The sequence below is a fragment of the Thunnus albacares genome, chromosome 19 (genome assembly GCF_914725855.1).
Source record: "Thunnus albacares chromosome 19, fThuAlb1.1, whole genome shotgun sequence".
In the NCBI taxonomy this organism is placed as follows: domain Eukaryota; kingdom Metazoa; phylum Chordata; class Actinopteri; order Scombriformes; family Scombridae; genus Thunnus; species Thunnus albacares.
Genome location: NC_058124.1, coordinates 6,582,743 through 6,605,603, shown reverse-complemented (window position 1 = coordinate 6,605,603; position 22,861 = coordinate 6,582,743). Strand labels below are relative to the sequence as shown.

The following is a 22,861-nucleotide window of genomic DNA, read 5'->3' as shown; positions in this document are numbered from 1 at the left end:
CAGACCAGGCTGGTAGACAGACGTGTCAAGCCCCTCGGTGCCTCATTTAGCAACTTAGCTCAGGAGTGAGCTTGGCCAACGAACAATTTGTTACCACAGTAAATATACCATCATGTTGGACTTACTTAAAAGTAAACAGTCACCCTGAGTGCCATAACATTTATGTGAGTAAAGAAGCACAAAAAGAGAAAGAAATATGTTTGTAATACCTAGCAAACATTTTGACTACAAGTAATATGGTGCAAAATCAGGCACTCATACAATGCACCTGCAAGTTTGAAGCAAGAGGAAGTGCAAACATGTTAGACTAAAATGAAAAACCCCTCCCTCTTTAGCTGCTGCTTCGATTGTCAAGATTTTCGATTGTCAAGCAGGTTAAGCTATCATTGACTTTGTTAGTTAGTGGACTGAGACTAAAGCTGCATGTCACAGGGAAAAAAATGGCAAGAAACTGCCAAACTGCATGTTTAACTCTTAACATTACAAGAGAAAGGGTTTTTTTGGATGAGGACCAACCAATGTGTTTGGAGAATGTAACAATGTCTCGGAAATGGGTTTTTTTGAGTTGTAAGAACTGATTTGGCACTAGAATAAATACATACAGAAAGTTGGATTACAAATCACAAATATAAATGAACAGTCATGTAGAGGGCAATTTAATATGGCAAATGTAGTTGTGGATACTTCACAGGTGGTCTTCATCTGATGCAGGGGCATCCTCTGTCTCTGTGGCCTCTGGAAAAAATACAATTAAATGTCTCCAAGAATCCACATATTGAATCCTTGCATGTCAAGGAGAAAAAGAAAAGTTACTTTTAGGAAACATAATAATAATAGATGTGGCCTATATTCTTTTGAAATACTTTTCTGTTTTCAGAAAGCAGCACTGACAGTTTGAACAGATCTGATGCTCATGCCAAATAGATGAACTGGATGAATAATATTATATCATATTATATATATATATATATATATATATGTATTTTGTATGTATGACTTAAGTGTAACAACCACCTCTTGCACAGCAGTGGAGTCAGTGATACATTTTCCTGCATGTCATGCTTCCTGCTGATCTGTGTCTATGATGGCTCCTGAGTGGTTGAGGCTGGTACAGCACACTGCAAACCAAGCTGATGCAGGTCATCTGGCCTTCTGGATCAAAGTTGTGACATCCTATAGGCCCTGATGACACTCATTTTATTACCATGGCCCTCTGAAGTTTTGGGATGGAACTTTAGTCTTTGGCCTCCTTCAGTATCTGAAATATGACAAAGACAACTCATGTCTACTAGCAAATGGGTGATATCAGTTCACACAAATGATATGTCCGCTGATACAGCACTGCTTCTCACTGATGTATTTAGCAACTGCACAAAGTGAATTATTTACTTATTGGTACAAGGGAAGACTGGATATTACTCTTATTAGAAAGATCTTAAAAATCAAAATTCAAATTCATCAATGGCAGCGCAACACTTTATAGTCATACAATAACATCAACTGCTGTACATAAAGCGGCCTTCCTGAACTTGAAAATATGCATTTGGACAACTGTGTTGCCTCACAATAACAGCAAACGAACTGCAAGCTAAATACACAACACATTAAATGTTTACCATTATTAACTACGTATCCTCAAGTACAATTAAACCCACTTGGGTCATGGGAGAGCTCGCACCATAGTCCATTTTAAAATTCAGGACCTGCAGGGAGATGAATGCAACAGAAGCATCTGCCCTCTGATTGGACAGGTTGATTCTATGTTTGACCAGTTGGATTCAGCTGTAAAAACAGGGTCAAAATTCGTACTTGTAACTTGACGTTTGTAGCTTGTAACTTCAGTGTTGCATACACAGGTAGGAAATTTGTGTGTCCATCTCTCAGATTTTCCACACATGCACAAAATATTTCTACAGCTGCAAAACTTTATTACACATTCACAAACCATGTCACAAGCTCAAAATATCAATGACCCTTATTTGCTTCCATAGATTTACTTTAAAACATGCAGGGAAATCCAAAGCTTGGCAAGCCTGGTGTGCCCAGTTATGATTGGACATTGCTGTTCGGGGGAGGGGTCACATAAAGTTGTAGTGTTTTTTCATGTCAAGCAATTGAAGTCATGAATGTAAATTGATGGGAAATATCCACATTTCTATCTGAAAATACAGCCTACTGCATGCAAGGGCATATGGACCTTGAGCTGGAAAACATTTTCAAATCATTAGTACTACTACTACTGTGTTCTTGGCAAATCAAAGAATCCCGACCTGCTCCAGGGATGCTCTTCTATTGCTGGCCCTGACCTCTAATCTCCGAGAGGGAAGAGAATTTCCCCAGGGATCAACAAAGTATTACATTATAATTATTATTCTGGCTGAAAAAAAAATAAACAATTTGTTGGATGGAGTTTAAGATCTATGGAGATTTTAAAAATCTCCATGTTTACCTTTAGCCATAGATAAAGAGCATACATAGCCAAAGGGGCCACACTAAGATATTAAGGTTTTAATACTCTTCCAAATTGAGCCCTGGGAAAGAATGATAAATGAAGGTATTTATTATAATCTGCTGCTGGTTATTTTATCCTTAAGCACTGCATTGCTGTCTTTTCCACCATGTTCCTCATACTGCTACATACAAGAGGTGAATGGAGTTGCAGCTTACACACACACACATATTCAAGAATGTTCAACCTGTAACATTTTAGTAATTTGTTTAATTTTACCCCGCCACCATGAAATGTAGTTGTCTGGTCTTCAAAGTAAGGTGACATTTCCCCATGCTATATAGACAAAGTGGAGAAACCCTCCGCCTCTGGAACAAAGCTCAAGCCTCTCATAATTGAAGTGGCAGCAGAGTGGAGTGGTGCGTAGGCTGTCCTTTAATTAGAAGGCATGAGTTCAAGCCCATGTGACAAACATTCGCCTGCTCTTGTCCTTGGACAAGACAGTGAATGCTGCTTGGTGGCCGACCCTGACCCTGAGAGATAAGAAAAATGTAAAAACTCAGGTTATTATTAGAAGTAGCATAAATCGTCTACACAAAGTACAATGCAATAAAATAACAAAATTGGTAAATCCAGTGACAAAGTACCTTGGATAAACCTGAGTCCTTAAATCAACCATCTTTTTCTGATAATTATTGTACCACATTGATTCTCCACAGTATTTTCTGCAGTACTGGGCTTTTTGGAGAGAATCTTTGGCACTGGTCTTCAGTGCATTAATATCTGCTTGTTTAGCGCTGTTGGCATTTGTTGCATTTACATTGGCACTACAGTGGTAAAAGCTAATTAATCATCCTGTTAAGGAATGATAGCCATATAGCCAGCTGTCTGTCCTTCTCCAGGTCAGGCTGACTTCTCTATCTGGTCTCTCTCACAGGAACCTTTGCTAAAGAAAGTTGTGTTGTGTTTTGTCTCAAGCCAAGGCTGTCTGAGAAGCAAATCCTTGTCTGAAAGTTTAACTAGGCATGCTGACAGCTTTCCTGCAGACTTAAAGCAGCATTCACGGTATCAGGACTGTACTTTTATTGTACCCATATGTCTGCTTAATAGATTAAGGGTTAAATAAATCTTTTTGCATAAGACATCTAAGGCTCTTGATATTTCTGAATTGAGGAGCTCAAGATTTTCTTATTACATCACGTGTATGCAACAGCAATAAAACAAGACCTAGAAGATCTCCAGTTGGGGAATCACCCTTCTCAAATATGTTGACGACCTGCAGATAGCTTCTCCATCGAAGGAAGCTTGTTGTTCTGACTCCATCTTGCTCCTGCAAAGACTGGCTGAGTGTGGTCACAGAGCCTCTTTGGCTAAGCTGCAGTTTTGTCCGCCTGAAGTAACTACTTGGGACATGTAAAGAATGGACATCGCCTCCTCCCACCAGAGAGAGAGTGAAACCTCTGAACAAGATGCTTCCTCCGAAGACTAAGAAAGAGATGCTCTAATTTTTGAGGACTGCAGGCACTGGATTTATGAGCACGCTGCTATGGACTCAGTTTTGCGGGCAGCCACAGTCCAATCTGCTCCCCCAACTGTGCTATAGACTGAGGAAATGCACAAATCTTTCCATGAACTGAAACATGCACTCTCCAGAGCCCCAGCCTTGGGGCTCCTGAACATGAGCAATGTACATGTATGAAATGTACATGCATGTGAAGCTCGTATGCATGTACATGAGCTTCACATGCATGTACATGAGAGGGATGTCTGTACTACAGGCATCCTGGTGCAGATACATGGGTCTCATTACCGGTTGTGTAGTACTCGTCTTTGACTTTCGCCTGTGGTCCTCGGTAGGCCAGGTTGCCTTAGATCAGTGGCTTCAGTTGCCATCATGATTGAGACATCTTCTCCCATCGTACTAGGTTGGGACTGTGTGGTGCATGTTCCTCATTCAATATCAAAATTTTGGGGGTTTTTTATGTTTGTTTTTTTTTTACAATTACCACTTGAAATAATGGTGGCATTTGCAAATGACAGGGTCTTAGAAAATGTAAACCATACTTTGGGGTTTCCTTTGACTTCCTTAACATGCTCTGCTACTCAGCATATGACGGCACCACGTCGCTCAGGATAGGAGTTGATCATTCTTTCCATTTCCCAGATATCTTTGAAACGTTTACCTCTTTAAATCCAGTCACTCTCCTTCCTTTGATTGAGGCAAAAAATTAGCATGATTGCCTTGCTATTATTGAGACAAGCACATCTGCAAGACGAGATTTGTTGCAGAAACCAATACCTAATTCCTATCTGATTCTCTACACTGATGGTTCAGCGTATATACCATCTGATAACAAATACCTTGCTGGCTATGCCGTAGTGAATAAAAATAGGTAGTGAAAGAAGCTCGAGCATTACCTAATGGTACCTTAGCACAAGCAGCTGAACTGTACGCACTTACAAGAGCATGTATTCTAGATAAAGTTGCAATCCTGTAACATGTGGAAATGCATTGGCTCATTCTGAAACCAAACGAGCTGACAATTGCTCTTCCTCCATGGTAAGTCAACGTACCCCCTCACAACCCCTAAAATTTGTGGACATTTGGTTGTGTGTCTTTCCTCAGTCTATTCTCCATTAGCTGGTACATATTGCTCATAGGCCCACCCATGTAGGAAAAGGGGGGATAAAGCAATGGTTTGGACACAAAATAACAATAAAAGTTGCTCGAAAGAAATATAGGTAAATGAATAACTCTTTAATAAGTCTCCATATACTGTAATGGATAGTCTATTAAAGGGATAAAACTTTTACTTCTTCCGAAGATGATTGAGGTGTGACCATTGGCAGGGAATAAACTTTGCAGGGAACAAACAGTGACAGCCTTTGTAGCAAAGATAACTCAAACCTCTTTCACAAATAGTTCCCGTCAAATTACTGGAATAACCTTTCAGGTACTGCCAGTTATTTTTACTATTCACACATGCAGCTACATTCAGGAACATTTCCATCCTTTTCACACATGCCATGGCAATGCCAGAATAGATGGGGCAAGGGGGGGGGGGGGGGGGGGGGGGGGGGGGGTAGGTTGTAGCGAGTGTGGTTGAGAGAGAGAGCGGGTTATTGATAACGGCTGCCAGACCGGAGCAGAGTATGAAGTTAGCAGTATAATGTTAGCTGTGAACATCAGTGCAATGTGTGTATATGTGTGAATAAATGCTCCTACTGGTGTTACATTTACATATGTTTCTGGTGTAGTGGCATATCCACCCACTGAGCCACCTTAATCAACAGGAGTGACAAGTGAATTTTAAATCCTTAATTACAAACCAGTTTACTGTCTCTTTTGCATGGATCTGACTCCTCACATCTCTGTTCTCCATATGCCTGTGCACCAAAACTTTGCTCTGCACTCCATAAGAATCGTTAATGTTATGGATATGATTTGGATTGTGATATTAAAGGTAAGATAATAACGTTAAATGGAACATGATGCTGTAATATTGTCACACCAAGTACAGACACACAACGCAGACTTTTAAAAGGGAGCCGCTGCTTAAATAGAGGAGACATTGCTATTTTTTGTGTTGTCTTCAAATATTTTAAATAAAATGTTCACACAAATGTTTATTGACATAACTAATTGTAATGTTTTCATAAAGCCATATTGATTATTCAGAGCTCCGTCAGATTGAAGATTTGAATAATCAGCTTGAGCACGGCTCAGCGTCTGACGGAGCTTTGAATAATCGATATGGCTTTATGAAAGCAATACCGTTAAAGTTACGTTAATAAACATTTATAAAAGAGTGTGAACATTTTATTTAAAATATTTAAACATTAGAAAATAGCAATGTCTTGTCTTGTGATTGGTTCACTCGCTCAATGTGAAAGTGCTTTCATTCGCAACACAGCTGTACCATTTTCCCAGAAATGTTACTAGGTCTTGAGGTGGGAAATTGGCAGTACAGATTTCCCCCAATATAGATCCCTGCTCCCATTCACACACAACCCCATGCAGGAAATGTTCCTGAACATTTCAGGGATAGACTGCATGTGTCAAAGGGGCCTCAGAGTCTTGTAGCAGTGCTAGGATGTCAATGTACTATAAAAGAGAAATGCCCAAAACAGTGATGACAACAGGTCTAAAATAGCAATTGTAAACTGAGGCAATTGAGCCTGTGATGCTCTGAAAGTAAACGTGACAATATTGTAAAGAGATCTTTGTCTCGCTCCTCTTTGTCAGCGTGGTATTGCAAAATTGCCACGACAATCTGGGTTTGTTTCTGGGATCCTAACTCATACTGTCCTCTGTCTGCCTTCTACACAAGTTGATCTGCAAGTCTAACTTCCCCGAGGACGGCTCGAAATTGACTCCGGGGGACTTCCCATTGGAAGATGATACAATATTGAAGACCACAGAGAGTCTCAGAGTGACTGCAGAATAACAACATGGGAAGAAGTCATAGAAAACCTTTAACTGACAAGTCTGATCTAATGAGATGTACAAATTGCATCCTCATGAAGTACTAATGGGGAGTACCACTCTGCTTTGGACTGATGAAAACCTGACAGAGTAAGTTAACTAACTGACTGACTGTACTAATACTAACAGAAATGTTGAAAAGGTTGGTGATTTTGTATTAATCAAGTCTCTGACAAAGTGTCTTTGTCTCCTAGGTGGAAAAGGACCATTCCGGGTGCTACTGACAACAGCATCAGCAGCAAAGGTCAGAGAGAGAGAGACACGTGTCCAGCCATCTGGTCCCTGCCAGCCACTGCAAGCAGGTGTAAGAACCAGAAGAGGGATTTCCACACACCACAACATACCATAGCTGACTAAATATAGCTGTCTAGTTTCACCTGGCTCTGACTAAGTGACACTCCACCGTTTCCCAAAATAATCAGGGAATTAAGTGGAAGTGGCCACACTCAGGACTGAGATTCATTCCCAGACTACAGAAAAGAAAAAGAGGGCCGACGAGCACCAAAGTGTTTAGCAGTAAACCAGTGGTTTGGGAGTCCAGGGCATAGTAGATATTTTTACTTATGCTGACCCTGGGTTCCTACTAACACTGAAAACATAACAGCTGATGGGGTCCACTGACTTATCATTGACTCTCCAAAGAACTGTGTTTCAGTTCCTCACTGAACATGTGACTAAACAATTCTTGTGTGTACAAGGGAATTTCAGACCTGTAGTACTAGTGTATTGAAAGGACTGTACATACTAACTGACCCTTACCTGTCCCATACTGAGACTGCTCACCAAGATAGGACAGGAGTCACAGTAATAAGCCATATATTTGAATATACAGGTCAGGCTTCCATAAACTTGTGAACAACTAGGGTTACATGTAACTGACAACCCTGAACAGACTTTTCAAAAGAGAAGGTGGGAAATAACTGAGGTTAGAGTAGGACTCATCACTGTTTAGACAAATCACCCACGGTTATTGCTTACAGAATTATCCGATTGGGCAAGAGAACAGAGAGATCACCCTCACATGGTGGCCACACATTTTAAATTTACAGAGACCAAGCTAATACTCCATTGAAAATGGAAAGACTAGGTAGAGCTGTGTTAGGCTGTAGCCCCAGAACTACACTATGTGTATTTTTCTTGATCACCATGTTAATTGTACCACTACTATTGTGGTTCTTAGACAAACCAGGAACCAGAAAATAGTACGCACCTAAAGAGAATCACTACTGCTACTACCGCTCAGCAAATGGTAAGCAATGGTGATAATGGTTTGGAGTTGATGTATGTTGATCTCTGAGGATCTGAAGATTGGATTCCACCATGTTGAAGGAAAGAAAACCCTAACAAGACAGATGGTGATTCATAAGTGTATCCTTATGTTTGTGAAAAGAGGTAAACATCATACTCTAACTGCAGATGTGTGTGTGTGTGTGTTTTCTTTAGGTTTGTTAATGATTTATTCTTATAGTTAATCTTATACTTAAGTTTGTCTGCTGATTCAATTATCATTTAGTTAATCTAGGAATGCATATTGTTTGTTTTTATTTTGGTCTTTACTATATATTCAATTCAATCTAATTCAGTCATGTATTTGAATATATTTTCAATTCATATGCATAGTAGTATGTACTCACATACATGGATGTACATAACTTGCATTGAACATTGATTTTTTTTTGTTTCTTTGTACATATTTCAGATGATCACTACATATTTCAATCGCTAGAATCATGAAGTACTTTTGAATCTTATATGCTATGTAGATGTTCATTTTTCCATATGGTTATTTTGATTGATCATTCTCTGCCATATATTTGATTTATGTGAATTATTTTAGCTTTAATTGGCTATTCTCAGAGTAAGGTAAAATGGGTGAATGGAGATGTTTAGTTTTATTTCTATGGTATTTTGTTAAGACTCATTTTTCTCTGTTTTGGTTTGGTGAATTAAGAAAATATATTCATATCTCTAATTAGGCGTGTATGGATTGGTGTTAACATGTCTAAGGGTTAAATATTTGAGATTCACTATATTGCACTACACTACACTACATTCATCACATTATTACATTACATTATTAATTCTACATTACATTATTAATTGTTATATAATTTATTCATATTAATCTTTGTGTACTTTCATTCACATGATGTTTGATTGATTAAGACAGGTGTATATTACTCCAACTCTGAAGGATATTATGGTAATTACTGTTGCTGTTACGATCAAGAAAGAGGGAATTGTGATGGAATTTTCCATATAGCAAGCTGTCTGTCCTTGTCTGGGTCAGGCTGACTTCTCTATCTGGTTGTTCTCACGGGAACCTTTGCTAAAGTCAGTTATGTTTTGTCTCAAGCCAAGGCTGCCTGAGAAGCAAATCCTTATCTGAAAGTTTAACTAGGCATGCAGAGAGTTTTCCTGCAGACTTTGAGTAGCAATCACCGTGTCAGGACTGCTCTTTGATTGTACCCAGATGTCTCCTTAATCGATAAAGTGTTCAATAAATCTTCTTGTATAAGACATTCAAGGCTCCTGATATTTCTGAATTGATGAGCTCAAAACACATCCATTTTACTATTTAAATATGGACCTGATACCTTCAAAGCCATTCTGCTCACAGATGTTCTGGTCCATTATAAATACCTTTTCATGAAATTCAGTGTTTTGAGTGAATTATAAAGCAATTCCTGCATGTTCACTATATGGCCATGTGGCATGGGGATGCATCAGTTTTTGTACTTTAGGTCTGGAACTCTTTGAGGAAGGCACTTTCATGTTTCAACATGACAATACCCCTGAGAACAAAGTGAGATCCATAAAGAAAGTCTGTCTTTTCAATATGATTCCTCAGTCCCTGTTTCACCATCATGTCACCGGACATCCTAAAGAAAATTAGAAGAGTGGAGTCAATCCAGTCGGTTTTTGCATCCAAACCTGGGCGAGACAGACTAAACCCAGTTGTCAAAGTTGAGGGTTTTTGCCACTTGCTTCCCATTACCAGTTCCCTCACCTCTATGCAACTCTTCCAGCCACAAAACCCAGCGAGGAAGAACAGGAGAGCTTCATTAGGCCTATCCAGAAGTGCGAAGTTAACCAACCTCACACGGGTACACATCAACATTCCTCTTTATCTCTCTCCCTGCTGCTCTCTCCCCTTCACCCTCTAAGGAGCTCTCTTCGGTGACTCGCTGTTCCAGTGCCTGCTTCCAAAATGGCGGCTTGGGGAGCGCAGCTATTCCCTAGACTGCTGAGATGAGATGCAAGGTTCTCTCTTGTGAGCGTAGCTGAGAAGAGGAGGAGATTCGCAGGAAGTTGTATGTGTGTGTGTGTGTGCTCCCCCCCCCCCCACCACCACCACCACCACCACCACCACCACCACACACTTTTATTTTCTTAGATTTCTCTGATCTGATCTGATGTGAAATCACAAATTGGCCCCTAGCCGCTGCCCCCTGTGTACATAACAGAACTCATTAAAGAGAGGAGGGTTATTAAAAAGTGATGGAGTGAGGGAAGACCCTGACAAGAAAAAATGATTCTGTTTAATAAAAGAGATAGAAGAAGAAGAAGAAGAAGAAGAAGAAGAAGAAGGAGAATCATCTCCAGAAAGCAAAAAACTTGCCGAGGAAAAGAGGCTAGGCAATGAGGGAGCTATGACGACAGGCACTGCGTTTACTATTCACTTTCACGGATGGCTTGCTCAAATACTCCAGATTCTTCTGAGGCTTTGGACATGCTTAGATATTTATTTTCTCACAGAAGATAACAGGGAATAGGACATCTTTTCCACTGGCTCTGTTTCTCTGCCCTACATATAGACTGAGCTGAGCAGAAACAATAAGATATTGAAGCAACATCTCAGCTGGCTACAGAGTAAATTCTATGTCGCATGTTGGATCTCAACAATCAGTAAAAGCCCCTTGAGGTCCGGGCTAAAAATACACCACGTATTACTGTTCACTTACGATAAAAGCATTTGTTAAATGACCGTATCATAACGTTTCCCTTGCTCAGGGCCTTAGTTTTGTGGCAGGGGCGTGTGTAAATGCACCGAGAGATCTCTGGTATTCTGCTTCATGGATGTTCATCTATAATTCATCTGTTGTGACTGGGAACACACACATGAAATGTGAGCAAAGTATCTCTTGGAGGATTGCAAGGGAATGACGAGAAGGAGAGTGGAGTGCATGGTAAAAACTTAACGAGGTGCGAGGGACAGGGGGGACGATGGATCGAAAGACAAAGACAGGGAGACAAGCAGGCAGTGAGGGGAGGGAGTGGTGAGAGTTTCTTCCAGGTTGTTTGTTCTCCAGAGGCCACAGTGGATCCAGATGGACTGAGGCTGAGAGCGAACAGAATGTGCATCAATATTTACTCGCCTCCCTTCACTTTTCCCATCAAGACTGGCGAAATAAAAAACCAACGCTGGGCACGTACAGTATATAGTATACTTACATTTAAAATGTACATCCTGATGCTGTGCAGAGTTCATGTTTAAGGAGTGCTTTGATCACAGATGCTGAAATGAATTAGTCATAGTGAAAGTAAGCACGGTCATGTACATTTGCAGATTCCTGAAAAAGGATGAGTATATATCTTCAAATGTACAAAACCATATGCAAATGTGTGGTTTGGTGTATTTGAGTGCCCTGGAACAGCTTAGGGCATGCATGTTTGTACAGTATGCTTATATGATCAAGTGTGTTATGCATGTGTGAAGAGAAGGTGTGAGTCTGCCACTTTATATCTGTGTGTAAAAACTGAGTGTATGCCTTGAGGAGCTGCACACTAAAAAGAAGCCCCCCCGTCCTCTGTGGATGACTGAAACGGAGAGAAAAAAGAGAGAGACACACAGAAAAGAGAGGGAGGAAGGATGAGTCAGTGATGTCTGTTGGCTTTTCTGCTCTCCAGCGAATCAGCGTGGCGAGCAACCAGCAATAACTAAAGAGACTATAACTTGTGGCCCGCAGCGTCCCACCTGTATGCCTCTGCAGAAACTAAACCACCTGCCCTGTTCAACAGCCCCCTGAGGCCTCATTTTTAAACATTGCATACACACAGAGAGGTGTTGGAAAGTTGTGTATTCCACTCCCCAGGCAAATAGGGTGAGTTTTGATTTTCAAAAACTCATCTGACAGGAGAATGTGTTAACTTGATAGGGCGGCAGATCTACAAGGGGGCACAGGGCCTGGCCAGTTGCTGCATGAAGCGGCTTTGCTTGTTCAATTGTCAGTTACAAAAATTGTCTGATGCAGGCCTCCCAATTCCAGCATCAGTAGGGAGTGGGGGAATGCGGTTTCAGATGACATTCCACCGGTTGAAAAGTACTTTGTTTGACGCATACTAACTCCTTTAGGTCTCTTATGACAGTTAGTGGTGCACATTTCAAGTATTTTCAAGTAATTTTCTAATCACATGTTTCATGTACTGTCTAAGCATTCATGCCCAAGACGTATCTCATTCATCTATCCGTTCCATTCCTCATCAAATCTTCAACGCTCACACTCAGTGATCCTGCTCCACTATCAAGGGTGCAACTTACAGAGGTGCTGCACACTTAAACGTGTTTTTTGAGCTGTAAACTAAATTATATGACTACTGTGATGAAACACATCAGTGCTGGTGTTAATATTGACATTGACACCAAATTTATAAGGGGTTTTTACAAGGGTTGAAAATGGCTCAACCTGTCATGCTGTTTAAAATCAGCCCTGAAAAGGCGGAGCCAACGCTGATGTAGAGTCAACCGTTTGGGAGTTCTCAACGTCATGAAATTTATATAAATGGTAGAAGGATAACATCCACCTCCCCCAGCCCCCACCCTCGAATGTGAGTCTGTGAAACCGCCCGCGCTCATTTTCAAATATATGCTGATCGAGACCATTTTAGCTTCAAGAGCTAACAGCAGCTAACAGGAGCACTGACCTACTGGAGGAATTCTCTCTTTTTGTGACTGTCCATGCGAGGAAGAGCCGCTGGCAGCTACAAAAACAACAGAAATGTCAGACTCTGCAGAGGGAGGGGACATGTGATGTCTGTGACCACCTTGCTCAGATTTGTTTCAGAGCTTCACATGAGCAGAGTCACACCACCGAAGTTGAATGAATGTCATGTTGAAAAAAACTTTCTGACATGTCACAGTAGGAAAAGCACAGGCGTAAATACTAAAATTAACAATGGCTGAATTCCATTTGTCTGCCTCAGTTTCAGGGTCCCAGTATTACACATGCTGGCTCACTGTCACACTGTCATGACTTACTGTGACACCTGAATGAGCATCGTTAATGTCATTAGTAACACCTGAGTTTTTTCTATGATAAATCTGACATGAAAAAGGCCTATTAGTGACTGGAGGACTTTCATCTGTCAAGCTTATCGAGTGTGTATTTTGGTGTGCTCTTTTTTTAACAAGACATGAATGACCTGGGTTACCTGCAGCGGCGTCCGTTGCCAGATTCGCATCTCCTCCCCCTCCCTGTAAATGTGCCACATTTAAGTCACTGCTCAGTACGCATAGCTTATATATAGACAAGTGTTAACATAATTTATTTTTATAATATAAACACTCCTAACGGGGAAGCGTATTCAGTAGTAAAGCCAGAATAATGTTCAAATCATTTTATTTGAAAGCAAATGCATTCCGCACATCCCACATGAATGAATTCTAATAAGGTAATTTGAGTATGTGAATTACTGTGTGTGCTTCCCCCGTTGGGGGTGTTTTACTGGAAGTGTGGGTTTGGGAATAGAGTGCAACTATATACAGTTTTAATGTATTTTTTTTTCTTAATTAAGTCATACAGTTTGTCTGTTTGTGCATCCATTGTACAAAATACAGTATTTTCTGTCTGCCATTCATCCTGATTTTCATACTATTTGTATTCATTATTCATTTTTTACACATAAAAGCACTTTGTAACTATTTGCTTTATTTATCTACTCCCCAAGTGAGCCCTGTATGAAAACTATAGCTACAGGACATGAATATATACAAAGGAAAGTGCATTTGAGTTGAAATCCGGAAAGATTATGGTGAGTTGATCTAACTATGTGATCTTCTAGCAGTTTTTAACAGTGTAAAGGCAACAGCTGCTCACTCGGGCATCCCTTAAACAGACACTGACAGAGGGACCCTGAGGACCTGGAAGTAGAAGCAAGCTTTGTCGCAGGTGCTCAACCGTAATACCGGCGGTCAATGAGCCAAAGTAGGGCAACAGGCAAATAAATACAATTAGTGCAAATTTGCTGTGACAATTAGCTGTGTACTCAAAGACCGTTCTACAAACAAGGATTGCTCTTTGTGCCCTGCTTTATCTATTCATCTGCCTCACTGATTGTTGTCACACTTTACTGTACACAGCTGAATACTGTACATCTATCTTCAAAGATCTTGTCAGTTTCATAACTTTCTATACAAGGTAGATATACAATGCCAAGGTCAAGCTGTGTGGCTGACAGGGCGCTGATGAATAGGAATAAACAGGGACGGGTTATGTCTCCTGCTTGTCTCCCGTGGCTGCGTGTAGCATCGCCACCGCTGTGTCCATCTTTGTCTCATCTGCTCCGGTACCTTTAGCTTTGAAGGGTATGTCTGCTTGCATGTCAGAGATTAGAGGTGTGTGTTGTGATGTCTTTGTCCTGGAGGCGGAGGAGGCAGAGGGCGGTGGAGTCATGTGGACTTCAACACTGGGAGTGTATGTGTGTGTGTGTGCATTGTGTGTGAAGTGGAGACAGGGGGAGAATAGAGGCACTCGTCTGTATAATGGGGTAAGAACTCAGCCAGCTTCTAGGAGTCTTCATCTGTCTGCTGCAGCAAAGACACACACACACACACACACTTCCTCCTGGCCCATGGACCTAACCAGACCAGCTGTAATTTGTCATTTGGCTGCGAACTGGGCTGTCAGCGCTGGGTTACTTTTAGCTTCCGGCTCGATGGTAATCCCTCCCTTTGAAGGCCAGCCAATCCAATCCCATGGCTGACATCGCCAAAGAGGACTACACCATTGTGACCTTTATAGCGCACCAGCTAATCTTTCTCTATGAGAGAGAGAGAGAGAGTGGAAAACTGGCAACGAGTTCAACAAGCTTACTTGTCCTCCATAACTCCATAGTCCCCATCCTCTGTTCTAATTTTTTTTTTTCCTGCAGAAACACCCAAAGCCTTTTCCCTAACATGCAATGTCTAGTCACTTGGTTTTAGAAAAATGAAGAAAAATTCAAGCAGCCCTCTTAGTCACTTGACATTTAGCAAATCCTCATGTTTCTGCCTCTGGCTTAGTGTTCTGGGTGTGTAGAGGTGGTGTGTGCTTTGTTCCCTTTCCTCGCAGCATTCAGCACATTTACGACTGTGGTCATTTAACGCTTTTTCACGCCTAGTTGGTTCAAATCACTTATCTCATCTAAAGTGTTGGTTTGGAGGATACTCAGATGATTGAGCTCAGTGTTTCACTGGGGAGAGTGATGAAATTTTACAACTAGATTTTAAAAGTCTATAGAGGTTAAAACTCTAGCAACACTTGGAACTTTGGTGTGAGACCAATGTTTAGGGTTTAGCCTTCATCGGGGTCACCATGCAATACATTACAAAGAACATTTAAATAAACTTTAAACAACTATACTCCTTTTTAAGACAGTGTGTCAGGACTAGGTTATAAAGCAGGACCCACTTTAAGGCCTTTATCATGTCCATTGTTTATACATCACATTTATTTAGTGGTGCACAAATTAGTGGTTTTATTTACAATTAAACTGGCACAGACTAGTTGACATGTAAGTGTGGAGGTTTCTGGGTCCTCAGGGAAATTGCAATCCAGCCTGGATGACAACCAGCATTTTAAAGAGAATGACAATTGGCGACACTGAAAGGCAAATTTTTAAGGATCTAACATCCCTTTTCACACAGCTTTTAACCTACTTTATCTTGACATTTGGAGAACTCTTTTTGAATAAGACATGTATGGCCAGGTTTGTACATATAGAGCAACTGAGGACAACACATTGGACGATGAGGTAGATTAGGGTGGGCGCCATGAGGCTATTCTTGTATGTTCCTCTACAAAACAGAAATGGACTTCCACCAAAAAACTGTTTGCCTTGCTAATTCATGATACAATGTGCACAGAAAAAACAAAGAAATAGAGAAGAATTCTTGACATGCACCCACTCTGAGGTGGACCTCCTTGCTACGACACCTCCTGGCTCATCATTCATCTCCATTCTACCCCATTTAATCCCACCACTCGACCCCTCTCATCCCTCCGTCCCCAGGCCTCATTCAAAAAGGTAGAGCTGGCACATACTTTCCCCAGCTGCATTTGGCACATCTACAGATAAGCCATCATTTAAGGCTTTTTCACACCTAGTTGGTTCAAATCACTTATGCATCTCAATGGTTTAACCTTTAACTTGGCAGATTTTTCGTATGAGAACACAGGGATAGAAATATAACATATTTTTTAGAAAATCTTGATAAGAACAACAGGCAGGGACTGGAACTGAATCTTTTAACACCACATCTGCCAACACCAACTAGTCCTCTGCATTTATTTTGTGTCGTCATTCATCGTTTTCATGTTTTTCCTTTCATGTGTCCCCACTGTATAGAAGTTCTTTCTGCAGCATTGTCATTAATCAACATCCCTGGTTCCAACCTGGGACATTTCATGTCATTCTCATGTTTCCTGTCCAGCTCTACTGTTACTGTCAATAAGAGGCTAAGATGCCAAAAAAGCTCTTTCTTTTTCAGTCCAGAGGACCACCCTTTCAATTTTTGAGTGCTGATGGAAATGACTGTAATTACAATCCAGTGCATCAATCAAATACAACAAAATAACGGTTTGGGTTCGTACAAACAGTGTCTGGGCTGGTAAGTGCACTGACAAGTGAAATTAAAAACAAAACAGCAACTATTTGTGGCTGAAGCCTAAATAAAGACGAGCTGAAAGTGTCTCTCTCACTCAGTGGCATTTCGTTTTGTTTTTATTTTTGTCCGCCAGCCCCCTGCCATCGCTTCATCCCTTTTGTTCCTGCCAGACCAGGCCGAAAGGGGGTGTGGGCTCAACATGAGCTTGCATCAGCAGGCTACCTCCAATCTCCTGCCATTTGCCAGCATGGTACCAATCAACACTTTACTCCCACCCCGCCGAGAAGCAACCGACTCTGAAGGAGACAGAAGGGAACCTGGTGTGATGGAGATATGGAGAGCGTGAAAGACAAAAAGAGGGAGAAGAAGAGGGAGAGGGACAGAAATAGAGGCAGAGAATGAGAGAAAGCAGGAAGCCTACTCCTCGGTGAGGATCCTAAATTTACCCCAGTGCTGAGGCTCCCTGTCGTCTTCAACTCTTACTCTGTCAAAAGATCTGTGCCTCTGCTGAGCCCTGAGACACACACACACACACACACACACACACACACACACTTGCACTAGAAGGTACAGTAAAATCTTTGATATTACTGCAGCTTCCTAAACAGCCACCAAGATTACACTCAAATTTAAATATAAGTAGGAACTTCAGGGATGTCTCCTGTATAAAAAATTGCTCAAGCTCTTAATAAGTTTTAAAAAATAATATCTTTGAATATCAAAGGACCAGTCAGATTACACCCCTGTGGTAAATCTCTTTTTTTCCAATAACGGTTTCTGTACTTTCATATATTCTCCAATTTATCTTACTGTGTCCTTGCTGACTAACCCCTCTCCTCACAAGAGTACTATCGATCCCAGCCGGCACAGTGATAAATGCAATCTTTTATTCAATGACCATATTTTACAAACAAGTGTAGAAATGTGTAGATCTAGCCTTTACATGCAATTCAGGTGCAGAAAAGAAGAAGCACTTTAATTAGTTTTACATGTGATGTATTAACACTATAGCACATTAGGCGTGTATATCTGTTCCTCTCAGTCAATACGATACGATTCAATCTAGATACACACTCCACAATCCAATCCAATACAGTACATTGCCATTCGATGCTGATTTGATTATACTGTAATTAGTCTGATTGCTTTTTTTAAAGGAAGAGTTCAGCATTTTGGGAAACATGATTATTCATTTTCTTGCTGAGTTTGACAAGAAGATTGATACCACTCTGTCTCAATGTCTGTACCAACAAAAAAAAAAAGTCTGCTAGCTTAGTCTAGCATAAAGACTGGGAGCAGCTGGTCTGGCTCTGTCCAAAGGTAAAAAAAAAAAAAAAAAAACAGTCTCACTCTGGCCAAATGACCCACTGAAGTCACTGCGGTCAAGAAATAGTCCGGCACATACCCCCTATAACACTGCTGCTGGTAGGCAGATTTATTTTTAATTTTAGACAGAGCCAAGCCAGCTGTTTGCTAGCTGTTTCCAGTCTTTAAGCTAAGCTACTGTCCTTCTGTTTGTAGCTTCATATGTGCTGTAATGCACAGACATGAGTGTGGCATCTTTCTTCTTGTCTATCTCTCAGCAGGAAAAACATCCAAAATGTCAAACTTTAGTAATAAAAGATAATGAATCAATTATTTACACTGTTTTTATTTCAAATTCTGAATCAGAAATACATCACAAAATTATAACTTGTCCATACCAAGACTAGTAAACAGCCGGAGGATGGAGGATGAATTTCTTGGGGCATGTCTCTGTAGATAAAACACTTCTTCAGTATTCGGGAGGAATTTAGGCCAGTTGAAAGTAGCATGACCTGCTACGCTAAAGATGGTGTAACGTGCCTTGTGTTGACTGCTTGTCTTGCTAACTACTGTCAGCGCACACGTTGTCTTCTTAAAGCAAGGTTTATGTTAGTTTTTTCACTGTTACGGATTTTGAAGAACGGGAATGCAATGTCAAGATGTCAGGGAGCAGTAGATGCGGTAGTCCCAGTCTTCCTTCTGAGTGAGAATGACATAGATCTCTTGAAGCAGGTAAGTGATTGAGGATCAAAGCGAGCTAGCAAGAGACAGTCAGGCCGCACACACATACAGTAAGTTAGAAAAAGTTACGTGAAGCTATTGTTTTTTGACGACTGTATCGTTTTTTAAAAAAAATTCATGCAGAATTTGACTCTTGTATCAGCTTTCCAATAAGTCTCATTTATTCTTTACACCCCTATGGTATATCAGAGGGCTTCATTTCTTCTTCCAAATGAATGATAATGTCTAGAAGAATCTTGTAACACAATTAGGCAAAATAAGAGGTGCTTAATAATAGTAAGGGCTGAATTTCAAGGAAAGAGAGGAAAGAAGTATTCAAGGTTAAATAAAAAAAAGTAGAAAAAAGGAAAGGAAAGGAAACAACATTCATGAGATAGAGTCTAGAAAGCCATTGAGTCGGAGAAGTAACGAGTAAATGAAAGAGACAGTGGGGAAAAAATAGACTTGCTGAAGCAGAGTTAAGTGAAAAAGTAGACACACTGGGAGCGAAACAGAGAGGCAGCGGTATTGCATCAGGCAAATATTGAGCAAGAGCAACAGCAGAGCCAAAGCGATGGTGAGGAAGAGATCAACAGACTGAACGGGAGGGGGAAAAGCGCATTGACAACGAGAAACGTATTCACCGTCTCGTTGCCTGTTCCCGTTCCCTCTGGCTGCCTGCGAGCATCAGCCGCGGCGGAGGGGCCAGAGCAGGAGGCCCGCGACAGCATTTGGTCATTTCACAGAGCGCTGCAGCCCACCAAAACAATGTTGAAGCAATCAGAGCTAATTGTGCACTAATGGCTCCCTTTCCACTTTCCTTCTCTAATTGGCTGGAGCACCATCTGCGCACGTACACACTTGAATGCACTGCACATACACAGGCAGCTCCCGTTCTCGCAAGACAAGCATCCACAACAGGCATCAATTAAACTCTCCAAGATAAGAGAGAATAATCTCATATATTTCAGCCAAGCAGAGGATGAGAGATTTTCTAACAGCATACTCTGTCACCCAAGGGGGGGCATTTATAGTTTATACTGCCAGAGAAACCTTTAGCATGTTTGCATTGATTTTTGCCTTCTGAGCAGAGCGGCCAAAATAACCGTATAATCATTTGTTGCAATTAATGGATTCAGCTTAACAGGAGGAGTGTTTTCGTGACTCTAATTCGATCGTTGACAAGCCTGTTATTGCAGCCGCTGATGGATCCCCCTATCACACGCTCCATTTTTCCCTCACCTCTCTCCTACCTGGCATGTGAAACCGTGAAGGCGCTTCATTCTCAGAAATAGCTTGTCATTGCTGTCATCTCCGCGACTCCTTTCCCATGCATCAGGTTTTCTTCCCTGCAGTTCTTTGTTATCACATGGCAGGAAACCTTTTTTGGCTGCACAGTGTGGAAACCATCACCGCAGGCAAAGGTGAAATGGGTACAGCAGGGAAAGTGCTATAAGTGCAGCGGTTGCCATGGAAACCACCTTTACCCAGGTTCTCCTCGTTCGCTCACCTTCCAGGATTCGAACGGCTCGCTCGCTTAATTGACAGATTCGGAAGCGCACGCGAGCTCGCGCACACGCACACACACACACACACACACAAAGACAGTTCTGGAAAATGATTAAATCCGTTGCCCACCTGCTTGTTTACACTCTGGCAACCAATTCTTCTCCTGTTTTCTGTTTACTGAGACATCGTCCATGCTACCATCTGTCCATTTTTTCTTGTTTGCAGTGAAAACATAATTTGTTCAGAACAGGTAGAGCACTTCTTTTTTGCATAACTGTTTCACACAACAATGAGATGTTTTGTTTTTGCTCAGCAACACACACTGTGAGCAACTCGGTCCACACAAGGATGCTTTTCCCCTCCCTTTGTTTGTGAGTATAGTGTTGCCCTTGTGTCTGTCTGTCGATAGAGACTGTGTATGCCACAAATATGTATGCGTTGTGTGTGTGTCCATATGCCTGTACAGTTGTGTGTGTGTGTGTGTGTGTGTCCAGGGCTAAACAGAAGTGTATTAAAGGTCATGACACTACTCGGAAGAAAGCCCGAGGCTCCCTGTGAACTGGTCTCTTGTAACTGTCAGACACACCAAAAGACACACCCTCTATTCACACACACACACACACATATATTCAGAGAGATCTGATGTGATTCATGCTCTGTATTACAGTAACTTAACAGTGTGTAGGTCTCTCTGTCCGAACAGCCACATTTGTGTTTCTTCCCAAACATGAACGCCCCAGCCTGATTCTAACACCACAAAAACCACATTCATCTTTGATGACGCAAAGACATGCAAGATAACTGAATTCATAACACTTCACACTTGTCAACTCCGTAAAACAAAGTGTCCAGATGCAAGCTCAGAGTAATGACGCTCTGTCAGAGTGGCGCTAAGATAGCAAGCTTTAAAGTGTTTTCACATCCCATATGGCAAAACCTAAAATAGGCTTTTTCATTTCTATCTTTCCGAACATGTTAAATATCATCTCAAATCTTACTTTTAGAATCTGTCAGGACTTGTTTTCACAGTTCATTTGAAGGATGAAATTAGTTGATCTTCCTTTTGTTTTGCATAATAAGAGTTAACATTGTAGCCTAAAATAAATGTGTTTGATTTTCACTTATAGTCAATGTACTAAGTCAAGCTGATTTCTGTACTTTTATATACACTCTGCATCACTGGTTACATCTCATTATGCTCAACTTCCAAGGTCAGACTGTCACATTTCACAGGAAGCTGTGAGCAATAGTGTGTGTGTGTGTGTGTGTGTGTGTGTGTGTGTGTGTGTGTGTGTGTTTAGGCACGGGAACTTTATTCTGGTAGTGGGCCTCTATGGCTTTATTCAGACTGCAGGCAAATCAGATTGGTTTCTCAAATCAGATCTTTAAGACAGACTGTCCACACTGTTATTTGCAAGTGATCAGATCGGATTTGTGTGTCCAGACATTACCAACCTATCTGCATGGGTTGCTGTGGTAACGACGTAGGTGTCAGTAACTACATACACTGGTGCTGCAGCTTTCCAACGTGGAAGCATGAGAAATGGAGATCAATCATCTCACCCTAAAAGAACTCCTCCTTCTGCTAGTAGCGGCGCGGATTCTGCTCAGCCGCTCTGATGCACTTTCATCACTCTGGATTTGACGTCATCGTTGTGTGGCGCGTTGTGAGTGACGCAAAAGATACTTTGAAATTTGATTTGAGCAGCCAGAGCGTCTGGACTGAGACACATCTGTAGAAATCCGATTGGAATCATTTTTCAAACCACCTCCAAATGTGGCTTGGATCCAATTTGCAAAAATCTCATTTCATGTGTTTTTTTTTTTACTGTTCAGACTTCTCAATCTGGATACAGTCTGGATATGCCAAAAAACGGATTTGAGCTGGCAGTCTGAACAAGGCCTATGTCTTCGACCATTGTGTGTGTGCAGCAGGCTGTGTTTTAATGTGCCACAGTGTTCTGCACCTCGTCCCTGAGTGCGACAGCAGAGCAGATGTTAAACCCAGCACAGACCGCGGGGCTTAAAACACAACTCCCATCAAACAAAACTATTTCCCCCTCTGGACGGCAGCTCTGCAGGCCAGTTCAGCTCTTTATCCAGCGTTCATTCTCTTTGTTCATCATAAATCCTTTGCTGATGCCAGAGGAAGGAAAAAAAAAAACAGGCAAATGTCAACCCCCAAACTGGGACAAAAAGTTCCACTTGCACTTGTGTCACACAGGGATTTACAAAGGCTGTTTTTTTGAGTTTCTACATGGCACTGATGTCATTGCTTTCTGGTTGATTGGGCTGTCACAGCATTTAGGTCACTCTATGGGTTTTGATAGACAGGTGCTGTGGATAATGGATAAATTGAACAGCTAGGATTAGCAAAGGCCAGACAGGTGTGCTATATCAGATAATTAGAGAGAGTAAGAGAAAAAGGGGTGTTTTCCTTTGAGTGTGTGCACTTGTGTCACCCAAATGTGTTCGACACAAACTCTCCTCTCATCTGCACTTTTCCATTACTTTCCTAAGCTCGTCC

The 22,861-nt window shown here is 41.3% G+C and overlaps 1 long non-coding RNA gene across 4 annotated transcripts; it reads right to left on the bottom strand.

Moving 5' to 3' along the window:
* Nucleotides 1-375: 375 nt before the first annotated feature.
* Nucleotides 376-22,861, bottom strand: LOC122970453. Of its 4 annotated transcripts, none has more exons than XR_006399204.1 (3): nucleotides 20,079-22,861; nucleotides 1,015-1,258; nucleotides 376-782 (listed from the first exon to the last, which is right to left on the bottom strand). It is a non-coding gene; the product is annotated as an uncharacterized LOC122970453 (long non-coding RNA). The 4 variants fall into 4 exon arrangements; XR_006399206.1 differs by lacking the exon at nucleotides 20,079-22,861 and adding an exon at nucleotides 2,729-4,821; XR_006399203.1 differs by lacking the exon at nucleotides 20,079-22,861 and adding an exon at nucleotides 1,617-2,722.